This window comes from Chenopodium album, chromosome 6 (assembly GCF_948465745.1).
Source record: "Chenopodium album chromosome 6, dcCheAlbu1.1, whole genome shotgun sequence".
In the NCBI taxonomy this organism is placed as follows: Eukaryota; Viridiplantae; Streptophyta; class Magnoliopsida; order Caryophyllales; family Amaranthaceae; genus Chenopodium; species Chenopodium album.
In genome coordinates this window covers 41,177,395-41,190,192 of record NC_137839.1, presented here as the reverse complement: position 1 = coordinate 41,190,192, position 12,798 = coordinate 41,177,395, and the positions used below count along the sequence as shown (strand labels likewise).

Here is a 12,798-nt window from a genome sequence, read left to right as displayed (position 1 = left end):
CTCCCAGGCGCGGGCGCGTCTCTCTCGGGAACGGGCGCGGGCGCACCTGTTCATTTCCCTGTTCCGTACCCAGATTTGCGCGACCGCACTCTTTCTTATGGTTGGCCGCGCCTGTTCGGGTTTATTTGGGGACGATCTAACTAATTTCTCTTAGTTAGTTTTACTATATATAGATTTTCTTTCTATTTTTAGAGAGAGTTCAATTTTTCAGAGATTAGATTAGAATAGAATTAGGTTAGATTTTTAGAGAGAGAAACTCTAGTTTGTAGAAAGAGAAGTTCTTGATTAATGATTGAAGATTGATGATTCCAAGTGTTTTTCTCCATTGAATTGAAGCAAGTTTGTAAGGATTTCTTTACTTCAATGCAATCTTTGTTTTGATCTCAATTTCTTTGTTAATTGTTCAAGTTGATTGATTTTTGAATTGGTATATTTTTTTAATAATATGATGATGATGATAATGAATTTGTTGCTTAGTTTAGTTTTGATAATGATTTCCATGAATAGTGAGTAGTTTTCTTGATAGGGAAATGGTGAAGCATATATGAGTAATTGATTTATACTAATTGGGGGAAATTGATGGAGTTGATGCTGTGATTAAATTGGTTGATTGATTATGTGCATGTGTGTGTTCAATTTAGGAGTGCTCAACCTAAGTTTCTTATACTAGATTGCATTGTAGGTTCACATTGATACGGAAAATTTATTTGTGGCTTACATCTGTCGATTGAGTAGGTTTGAAAGTTTCCTAGCTAGAGTCTCTCGTAGTTGGCGCTAGTTTGACCTCTAGGAGATTAGCCTACCATATTCTCTTGATTGCTTATTCGATTTTCCCTCGCAACACTTGACTTAGTCATCTCCAATCCCAATTAGTTGAATTAATTACGAGTTTATGTGGATCCATACCCTACTGCTTGATAAGTTTGATTTACATTTCTGTTTGATTGGTAGAATAGACACACCTCGCCTCATTGCTTCAAAATAGCTTAGCTTTGACTTTAGCATTCACCGCCCATTCCTAGTGGTTGGACCCTCAACTTACTCTATGCTTTGTGTAGGGTGTGTTGAGAGATTACAAATTTTGTTTTGACCAAGGGTAGATTAGTTTTCAACGACCTAGTCTCGCCCTAGATAAAAAATGGCGTCGTTGCCGAGGAATGGCGTAGATGATTGCTTTTGTTGTTGAGTCACTTTCACGAAAATTTAAAAATACAAAATGATTTTCTTCTTTAGGCTACATTTGTAGCCGTGCTACTAATATTTTCTTTTGAGTTTGTGTGTGCAAGTGAACATGGGAGAAGCTCAAAGGGTTACATTGAAGGAGTTGGGCACTCCAGGTGCATACAAATTTGAGAGTGGGTTGCTCCATTATTTATCCCAGATAGTGACTTTGAAATCAAGCCGGCAATGATAACTTTGATCTAAAGGAAGCAATATAGTGGAGGAGTTAATGAAAGCCCCCCTAAATCATCTTAAGGAATTCGAAAAATATTGCAACACAATTAAGGTGAGCGAGGTAGCTCAAGAATTCATAAGGCTTAAGCTATTTCCTTTTTCTCTAATAGGAAGAGCTCAAGAGTGGCTAGATAAGGAAGTGAAGCCTAATTCTTTGAGAACTTGGGATGAAGTCACCAAGGAATTCCTTTCTCGTTTCTTCCCTCAAAAGAAAACGGTGGAGGCAAGAGCTTTGATTCAAGGTTTCAAGCAAAAGTCTAGTGAATGTCTTTATGAAGCATGGGAGAGATACAAAGAGTACCAACATGAGTGTCCTCACCATGGGATCCCCACTAACCTAATCATTCAAATTTTTTATGGCGGTTTGATTCCTTAAGGGAGAGCAAGTCTAGATGTCGAAGCCGGAGGCCCAATCATGAATAAGGCCGAGGAAGAGGTTGTAGGTATCATTGAGGATGTAGTTAGAAACTACATGGAATGGCAAGATGGTGAGAAGGAGTCGATAAACAAGAGTAGTACAATAGGATGCTCAATGGAACAACTCAATGCTATCAACAATTTGTCGACATAAATTTTGGATTTAGGAAAGAAGGTAGTTTCTATCAAGTATAAGCTCGAGAGCGTGACCTCACAAGCACCAATTCTTCCCTCCCAAATTAAGGGGAGAGGTACTTCTTCCTCTAACTCTCTTCCTTCTTCTTGTTGCATGATTAGAGAATGTTGGTGTTGTGATTTGTTGGAATGAATGACCATGATGCTTCTTTTTTCCCTAATGTTCCTTGTAATGAATATGTTGGGAGTGAGAATGAACATGTGAACTTAGTTTCTAATAACAATAATGGACCTAGATTTGATGCTCAAAGGAATGTTGGAAATGGAAATTATAATAACCAAATGAACCATGACAATTATAACCAAAATGACGGTTATAGAAACCATAGAATCCAAGGGAATTGTGGTAGCTATAACAACCATATGTATTATGATCAAAGTCATGGCCAAGGATATGGGGACTATAACCAAGGTTATGGTAACCATAATCACGATAGTGGCCAAAATCAATGTAGAGGTAATTGGAACAATCAAAGTATGGGAAATTTCCAATCGAATGTTCAAAGAGATGCCGTACTTGGATTTGTTCCGAATACCCAAGAACATAGTGATAATTTGTATGATCAATCATTTTCCTTTAGGAGTTTCTTGGAAGGTGTCATAGAGAAGCAAGCCAAATTTTTGGACACCTACATGACCCTAAGAAATTAGAAATTCAATGAGATGTTAACTTGCCATAAGGGGTTCGAGACCCAAATTTCTCAATTGGCTAATGAGTTAAAGGAATTTACAAATCTTTCTTCTTTGTCTTCACCAAGCTTTGATCTTAAGAGCCCTATGAATGCTATTGTGACTAGAAGGGGTAGGGTCCTTAAGAGTGAAATCTCTAAGAAGAGTGATGCTAAAGATAGTCCTATCAATGGCCAAATTGAGAAAGAGGGAGATGAGAATACTTTAGTTGAGGAAGTCAATAAGGAACAAGTTGAGAAGGTGAAAGAGAGAGAAAGAGAAGTATACAAACCTAAGCTCCCATACCCCCAAAAGTTTAATAGGCACAAGCTAGACGGACAATTTGGGATATTTATAGAGATGCTTAGACAACTTCATCTTACTCTTCCTTTTACCGATGTGATACAACAAATGCCAAATTATGCAAAGTTCCTTAAAGAGATTTTGAGTGGAAAAAGAACATGTGATGTGGCGGAAACGGTTAACTTGACAGGGAATTGTAGTGCAATCATAATGAACAAAATCCCACCCAAGTTGAAGGATCCCGAAAACTTTTCTATCCCTTGTGCTATTTATAAAATACAAATTGATAATGCCTTGTGTGATTTAGGAGCTAGTGTTAGCATTATGCCATGCTCAGTATATCACAGACTAGAGAAGGAAGAACTTTTACCTATCAACATTACCTTGCAATTAGCCGATAGATCAATTAGGATCCCAAGGGGCAAGGTAGAGGATGTTCCCTTGAGGGTAGGAAAGTTCATCATTCCGGTATATTTTGTGGTCCTTGACATAGATGAGGATTCTACAATTCCTATTATTCTTGGTAGACCATTTCTTGCTACTTCAGGTGCTTTGATTGATGTCAAAAGTGCTAAGATTTCACTTAAAATTGGAGATGATGGAGTTGAATTTGATTTGAATAAAAGTATGAAAAAAAATCCTTCTTCATCTCTTGAGAATTGCATGAGAGTTGAAATTTTAGATAATCTTGTACATTCAATGCATGAGCACTTGCTCACAACTAAAGATCCACTTGAGTGTGTTTTATTGAACAAGGAAAATATAGGTGCTCCTAGCAAGGACATGGCTTTGTATGAGAACTTGTTAGATGGAAGCGCTGAGGGAAGTGATGAGCAAATTTGCATGAAAATTTCAAGCCAAGAGGCTTTGCAAGCGGCTTCGATCAAGGAAGGTAAAGGTGTTCCTATGGTAGAGCTCACACCTTTACCATCACACCTAAGGTATGAAGTCTTAAGCCCAAATTCTACTTACCCCGTGATTTTTAGCGCATCTTTAAGTAAGAGGCAAGCTCAAGCGTTATGCGGTGTTTTGAGAAAGCACCAAGGTGATTTGGGTTATACCATTGTTGACCACAATATAAGCCCCGCTTTATGTATGCACCACATAACCCTTGAGGAGGGTGCCCTTCCTTTTATTGAAAGACAACGTAAATTACATCCCCAAACGGGGGAGGTAGTGAAGAAAGAGATTACTATGCTTTTAGATGCGGGAATCATATTCCCCATCTCAAGCTCTAGATGGGTCTCACCCGTTCATGTCGTTCCAAAGAAGGGAGGCATGACCGTCGTCAAGAATGAAAAAGGCGAGCTTATTCCAACAAGGACGGTCACCGGTTGGCAGATGTGTATAGATTATAGACGTCTAAACACATCGACTAAGAAAGATCACTTCCCCCTTCCTTTCATTGATCAAATGCTTGAAAGACTAACGTGGCACAAGTATTATTGTTTCCTTGATGGTTACTCGGGAATTTGTCAAATTCCTATTCATCCCGATGATCAAGAAAAAACTACTTTTACTAGTCCCTATGGTACCTTTGCCTATACGAGAATGACATTCGGCCTTTGTAACACTCCCGCCACTTTCCAACGGTGTATGATGAGTATATTTGGAGATAAGTTGGAGGAGGAGATAAAGGTGCTTATGGACGATTTAACCGTAGGTGGAGTTTCATTTTAAGCATGCCTCGAAAATCTTGAAAAGTGTTTGGCAAGATGTGAGAAAGTGAATTTGGTGTTGAATTGGGAAAGATGTCATTTCATGGTTGAAGAAGGAATAGTCCTTGGGCACAAAATTTCCCAAAAAAGCATAGAGGTCGATAAGGCGAAGATTGAGGTTATCGAAAAGTTGCCACCTCCGGTCAATGTGAAAGGCGTGAGATCATTTTTGGGCCATGCCGGGTTCTATAGAAGATTCATTAAAGATTTTTCACTCATTGCAAAGCCCCTCTATGATCTTCTTCAAAAGGATGCCGAGTTTGTATTCGATGACAAGTGTTTGGAGGCATTCAATAAGTTGAAGAAAGATCTAATCTCCACTCCAATTGTTCAAGCTCCAACATGGGATTTGCCATTTGAGTTAACGTGTGATACAAGTGATACGGCTATTGCAGGAGTTTTAGGTCAAAGAGTTGATAAGAAACTTCATGTGATTTTGTATGGAATATTTCAAGCATTACCCCAAACTTGAACCCCACTGTGATCATACACTTAAGCATGATGGCATCCAAAGGGAAGGAAGCTAGAGCAAAAGAGTTGCCAAGAAGTTTTAGGAACTTGTAAACCGTTCACGAGGTGAAGGTTACACCCCTTAACGATCCAGGAGATCGTCAACTCCAATAGGTCTGGAACCAAAAATGGAAGTTCGGGGATGAAGGTACAAATCCAACCTATAAGAGATTGAACCTGCCCTACTAATAGGCCTCTACTTCATTCTGATCGTATTCATGTGCTCTTTCTGACTAACATGCAATCATTAGGTTTACCCTAAACCTGTTTATCTATGTTGGTTGAATATTAATGCACAAACAAAACTATTATTGGCGATCACTTGAATTGTAATCAAATTAACCTAAACAAGATTATTAATTATCTTATTAAGCGTGATTACAAGTACAAATTCCCTTTAAACATGCATAAAAGGCATGATCAAGCAATAACAATAAATAAAATCAAGCAACATAATAATACTCATAGGACTAATAATTACAATCATAATAATCATAATCATGTTAAAAATAAAGCATAATAATAGCAATATCCTAGGCATGATACTAACAAGATTAATAACAAACCCTAGCATGTCACTAAACAATAAAAATCAAAGCTTTAGCCCTAACATGATACTAACATGAATATTAGGAAAGAAAATAGGAAGTGTCACAGGAATCACAATTGACATATTTGATATTAGAAATTATAGTTGTTACCCTAAATATGATACTAAGAAGCAAAACGCCCTAACATGACACTAGGAATCATAATAACAACCTAGACATGACTTCTAGGAATCATAATATCAACAAAGCAATTAAAGTACTCATTTGAATGCCTCGTACCTCTTTCTAATAACAAAATACACGCGTTAGTAACTTTAAGGAAAATATAAATCAAACAATTAAATTAAATAAATGAAATAGAGATTTGGAACCAAACCCTCAGAAATTTAAACCTTTCACGTCTAGGGCGAAGGCAACTTCGAATTTGGCTAGGTTTTTCTAGATCTTGTGAATGCGGAATTTTGTGTGCAAAAGGCTAGTTTAGAAAAGAGATAGAGAGTAATCAAGAGACTCTTGATGAGAATTGGTGAGAATTAGAGAAAATTCATAAGAATTGATGAGAATTGATTATTAAAAATGGAGATTTTAGGAGGCTATTTATAGAGAAAATCAGCCTGATATGATAAAAAAACAAATCAGCGTTTCGAAAAGAATAAAACACGATCGCAGCGCCAAACACACGCATGTCGCCAAACGACAGATCTGTCGACAGATTTGTCGTATGGCGCTAGAAATAATTTTCCACGCATTTTCTTATTTTGATAAAATTTAACCGTACGAGAGGGCAAAATTGTATTTTCCTTAAAAACACTTCTTTTATTCTGAATAAAACTCCTAAAGTTTGTGGTGGTTGGAATATCACTTTACTGAGTGATTGGAACAAAGCTGCTGTTTGCAAGATTCTATGGGATTTAGCTCATAAATCTGATAATTTATGGGTTAAATGGGTCCATATATACTATTTCAGCAACAAGGATCTTTGGTCTGCTGCTATTCCTAAAAAGTGAACTTGGGTTTTAAAGAAAATTCTAGGGTGTAGGGAAGTTATTGACAACATTGGTGGTTGGTCTGCAGTTACTCATAATGGAAAAATGAGTATCTCTAGAGTGTACTCTAAAATAAGACCTCAAGCTGATAAAGTGAGCTGGAAGAGACTTGTTTGCAACAATCAAGCTTCTCCTAAGAGCATTTTTATAACTTGGATGGCTCTGAAGAATAGAATGGTGACTAAGGATAGGCTTATTCAATGGCATATTAACTGTGATCCGTTGTGCTTCTTTTGCCAGAACTGTAATGAAAGTGTTGCTCATTTATTCTTTACTTGCTCTTATTCTAGAGAAATTTAGCAGAAAATTCTTGATTTGCTGAATATCCAGAAGACAGTGCAATGTTTTGAGCTTGAACAACAATGGGCTGCAAGGTTTTGCAGGAAAGCTAACAGGAAGGGTAGGCTTTATTTGATGTTCTTTGCTGAAACTGTTCATAGCATTTGGCTTCAGAGGAACAGTTTAATGTTCACTGGTAGCTGTCAGCCTGCTGAGGTGGTCTTCAGAGAACTTGTGTATAGGGTTGATGTTAGGTGTTCTGAGTCTGACATGAAATTACTGTACTTTTGATGTTCTGGTTCTGGGTCTGTTATCTAGAAGCTCAGGCCTGTTTGTTTTGGTTGTTGCTGTTTTGTCTTGTCTGGTCCCTACCTCCAGAACCCTTCCTAGAAGGTGGCTTGAGCTTGAGTCCAGTTCTGGTCCCTGGTTTTTCTTGCTCCCTTTCCTGAGGGTGTCTTGTTTGTTTGCTGTTTCTTTAGGTCTTTTTGGTCCTGTTTGGTTGTGTGGTGTCTTTTGTTAGTTATAACTTAGCTTGCTGTAAGTTGTAACTTTTCTCTTTGGTAATAATATTCTCTATTTACCAAAAAAAAAAAAAAAAAAAAAAAAAAAAAAAAAAAAACTCCTAAAAGTCAATTAAAGTCAATTTATCAATGCTAATTAAATTAGGATTCAAAAGAACCTTCGAGAAGATTCTAGAAGACTATAATCAATCCTAATCGCATTAGGAATGATAAATCAATATTAGGCCCTCCTCTAGATCATTTGTCCGCATATAAATATCAAACCGGGCCTAATTTAGTAATTTGGCCATAACTTCCTCATTATTCATCGGAATTGGTGGTTTCCAGGAAGGAGGGGGTCATTACTGTAGGACCACTTCGGCGATTCAGGCTGAAGCTAGGGCATGCCTCATGGCAATCAGGTGGGCGAGCACCAAAAACCTGCAAAAGGTTTTTATCTTAACGGATTCTGCTAATCTGGTAAGCATTCTAAGCAATCGGAAGGTACTAGACATAGATATGCTATGGACAGTTAGGGACATCCAAAGGGAGGCTGCTACACTACAAATGTGCGTGGTCTGGAAGGCTTCGAGAGATCAAGTACTCTAGGCCCATATAATCGCTAATAGATGCAGGACCAATCTTATTAGCTTTATTATGTAACTTTAGCTCTCCTGTTTTTTGCTGTTGTCAAAAAAAAAAAAAAATAAAGAAAAAGGAGTTTGTTTCTAAGTCAAACTCTAATTCCTCCAAAGCTAATCATTAACGTTACGTGAAATTGGAGCAAGGCCCCTAGAAGTCAGAAACCCACATCAGCGAATTAACTAGAGTAAAGCCCAAGGAATTTGCAAGCCCAGTAGTCTTCACGCCCAACAACCTCTTTCTTCCTTGCTTGGATTTGCCAGCTCAGGCCCCTTCGCTTTTTGCCCAATTTCCTTCCTTAATTGGTCCGTAATAGTAACTTGTGAAATCTCGGACCTTCTCATGTATCGAGCCCTTAATCACCGAACCAAATTTAATTAGCTCGACCTTGGGCTTAAAATATGCGGTCATAAAATATGATCAAACTCCAATGTCTTTGTAATGGCTCAATAAGCTCGGGAATTGACATAATTCTGCAAATTCCTACAAAATAATACCAACTCTACAAAAACACTAAAAAACATATATTAATAATAAAAATAGCTCCGTAGAGCTCAAATATGCACAAATATGACCGTGGGACGAGGAATTAAATAGATATAAAATAGACTCATGAAACTCCCCCAAGCCAAACCTTTGCTTGTCCCTAAGCAAAGCAATGATTAAATAAATCAATACTTCACCCCAAAAATAATTTAAATCAATAAATATAATTCAGGGTAAATCTGACAAACGTGTATCAAAGTCAAGCAATCAAATCCATCCAACCACCAATCTTCCCTTACAATTATTAAGTAGAGCAAACCATATGGGCATATAGAATTCATGACTAATGCTCACACACTCGACTCTCATTTATGTGGCGAGTAAAAGATGTACTCGTTCGCTCTCTAACCACCCCTTTATATGTGAACAATGCCCTCCCAACTCACGCACTCGTGTGTTTAAAGAGATAAGCATTCAATTTATATAGTCGACTCGAAATATATCAAATCATTCTTTGCATTGATAAACAACACTTTCACATTCATACAACTCTATGCACAAAGGTCGGAAGGTCTTTAAAGCTTATAATGTAAGGCTAGGGTAAAGGGTAGGATAAATTTAGGAAAATGTGAGAGTAAAGCCATGCTTAAGGGAGCCAAATCCTAATAAAACCAAGGTCAAAAATAAATAATGACCAACAAATCTCCAACATACTCAACTCCACCAAAAATTCACCAAATACAACTCCAATCATATCAAATAATTTCCAACACTTACAATTTCACTCCTAAAATATAATAATGTAAAACTTGAATGAATAAACAAACTTTACTAACAAACATGAAATTTTTCATTGAAACTCAACTTCTAAAATTTTTTTCTTTCTTTTGATCGACCTCTAACTAGAACATTTGAACTATTTTTTCATTGAAGCTCACTTTTTTTTTTCTTGAACTTCTTTTTTTTTTTCATATCATCATACTTTATTTTTTCAAGAAATTCAACTTTCAAACTCATCAAAAATAAAATACGATCAAGAAAAAAATAACTTCTCAAAACCCACCCAAATTGTGCAAATAATAAGCACACTACAAACTCCCTCACCTCACTCACTAATAGCTCCCCCAAGCCAAGCTTGGGACTAGTAACCAATGGAACAAAAAAGGCTTGTAATGTGGCTAATAAACAACAAAAGGGCACAAGCAAAAACATGGGAAGCAAGAAGGGAACAAATGTATCTAAATCATCTTAAGACCACCTAAAAGAACAAATGCCTTCGTCCTCCACAATGTGCATAATAGTGAATCATACAAACATTACTCATAGTTGCAAACCAATACTCAAATTCATTGACATACCAGGAACTAACACTCATCCTAACCAAATCAACTAGTCAAGTACTATATTCACAAGTAGTTGGGCAAAATTGACGCATGTTAAGGTTCCAAGGCAATCAAACATCAAATCATGATTAACTTGTCCACAATATTTATCATCAATAACCAAGAATCAAAACAATTTCGAAAAATTTTAATTAAGGGGCACAGGGAAGCATGATTCATAATTCATTGGAACGTATTTTTGGATTTTTATTATTTTTCAATTTTTTTGTATTTTTCATATAGGAAAACAATAAAACTACACTAGAAAGAAATTAAATCTATGATAAGAAAGCGTTAAAAACTAAACTAAGCACACCAAAGAAAAATAAAAAGAAAAGGGAAAGAAAGAGTACCTATATATACAAGAAATCCCCCCAAGCTAAATTAGACAATGTCCTCATTGGCTTAAAGGGAAGCTAGTAATCCAAGTGAATACCCCTCATCATCTAACTCGTATCCACCACCATCCCAAACATTGCAATGCATCACCTTGATACAATTTTGGACAAAAAAGAAACAAAGTGTTAGTAAGAGAAGAGGCAAAAACAAGTCATGTTCACTATTTGGCTCATAACTTTTTTTACATAAATAATAATTCGGTGATTCTAATTGCATTGGAAATTATACTTGAAGAGCTTTCCAATGATAGGTCACATGTAAAATTTCGTTAAGAAATGCAAAAGTTATGGCCTGTCGAAGTTGAGCAGTTTTGCTGTCGCGCTCTCGCGCTCTCACGCCCGATCGGGCGAGCGTGGCCCAATCGGCCCGACTCTAAGGTCCGAACTGGCGTATTCTTCTTACTTACTGCTCAAAATTCTTTTCTATACTTGATTTCCTTCGTTTTTCCACAAGATTGAGCATTTATCACTCGATCGGGTGGAACTTTCACTACGGGCTCAAACTCTACAACTTGTTTCTCAATCTCCACTAGTTCATCTTCAAACCCGAGTCCAACACAATTTAAAGCTCTTTCTATAGCATCCACTTCATCTTTCCATGTACTAGTTTTTCCTGCAGAAGATGCAACATAAGATACCGCCTATAAGGGATCTCTAACGGGAGCCTGGGGCTTATTAGAAAAATTATGTACACCAACCACCCCAATACTAAAACACTTTTCCTCTAACATTGGGCTTTTAGGGACATTATTTAGATTAAATGTAATATTATCATCCGCTATACATAATGTAAGTTTACCACTTTTGACATCTATTATTGCCCCTGCAGTATGAAGGAATGGTTTACCCAAAATAATCAGAATTTGCAAATCTTCCTTCATGTCAAGAACAACAAAATCAACAGGTATATAAAATTTACCTACTCTAATAGGAACATCGTCCTCTAAAACACCTATAGGGTATTTAACAAAACAATCGGCTATTTGCAGAGTAATATTGGTAGGATTTAATTTATCCATATTTCATTTAGAGCTCACATATAACGGCATAACACTTACACTAGCACCCAAATCACATAAAGCTTTTTCAATCATAAGATTACCAATATGACATGGAATAGAAAAACTACCCGGATCTTTTAGTTTAGGTGGAGATTTATTCTGTATTATAGCACTACATTATGTAGTAAAAGCAACAGTCTCTCACAAATAAATCTTTTTCTAGTCAAAATTTCTTTCATAAATTTAGAATATTCAGAAACTTGAGTAATTAAATCAGTGAAAGGAACTGTTACCTGCAAATTCTTCACAACCTCAAGAAACTTACTAAATTGCTTATCCAACTTACTCTTTAAATTAAATTTCTATTAGGGAATGGAAGTTTGATAGCAAGACTCTGCACATCTCCACTCTTATCTTGGGGTTTACCCTTCAAAGAATTATCAGAAAAGTTAGTTTTACCATGTAGCCCTACAAGGCTAGTAACAACATTGTTTGGTTTAACAGAATCAAGATTAGCAATTTTTTTTATAGCAGGTTCATCATCTTTGGGCATAGGAGGCCCATCATAGTGTGAACCACTCCTCAGAGTAATTGCATTTGCGTATTCTGTTGTTTGTACTGCCGGCGATGGTAGGGCTCCCTGCTGGCGAGTTTGCAGAGTAGAGGAAAGTTGCGTAATCTGAGTATCTATTATTTTATTATGTGCTATTAATGAGTCAATTTGCGCATCTCTACTCTGCATCTGCTTCTGCATATTGGCTATCATCGTTTTCATTTTTGATAGGCCAGAATCAAATGGAGAAGTAACAACCTGTTGTGGTCTCTGATGTGGAGGTTGGTAGTACCTCTGTTATGGTTGTTGTACCTGTTCTGGAGGGTTAAGCACATTTGTACTATTGTACGACATATTTTGGTTATTTTTCAACCCTGTATTGTAGGTGTTAGAGTATGGACTAATTTGCTTATAGGTTTGAAAAGCATTAATCTTCTCAATTGAACTCCTACAGTCATGTGCCCAATGACCTACAAGACCACAATTTTCACAAAATATTGTAGAGTTAGTACCAATAGCAGAAATTGTAGCAACGGAAGATGAATTAGAATTATTAATACTGTCTAGTTTCTGGCTAATATAAGTCAATTGTGTCTGCAAAAAGGATATAGAATCGACTTGGTGTTTTCCCTTGTTTGCAAACCCTCTGGGATTCCCATATTGGGAATTATGAATAGCCATCTCTTCAACAAC

At 36.8% G+C, this 12,798-nt stretch overlaps 1 non-coding gene across 1 annotated transcript; it reads right to left on the bottom strand.

Annotated features, from left to right (window-relative positions):
- Positions 1 to 1,676: 1,676 nt before the first annotated feature.
- LOC145637746 (small nucleolar RNA R71) lies at positions 1,677 to 1,782 on the bottom strand. The gene has a single exon (XR_014114469.1). It is a non-coding gene; the product is annotated as a small nucleolar RNA R71 (small nucleolar RNA).
- Positions 1,783 to 12,798: the final 11,016 nt, after the last annotated feature.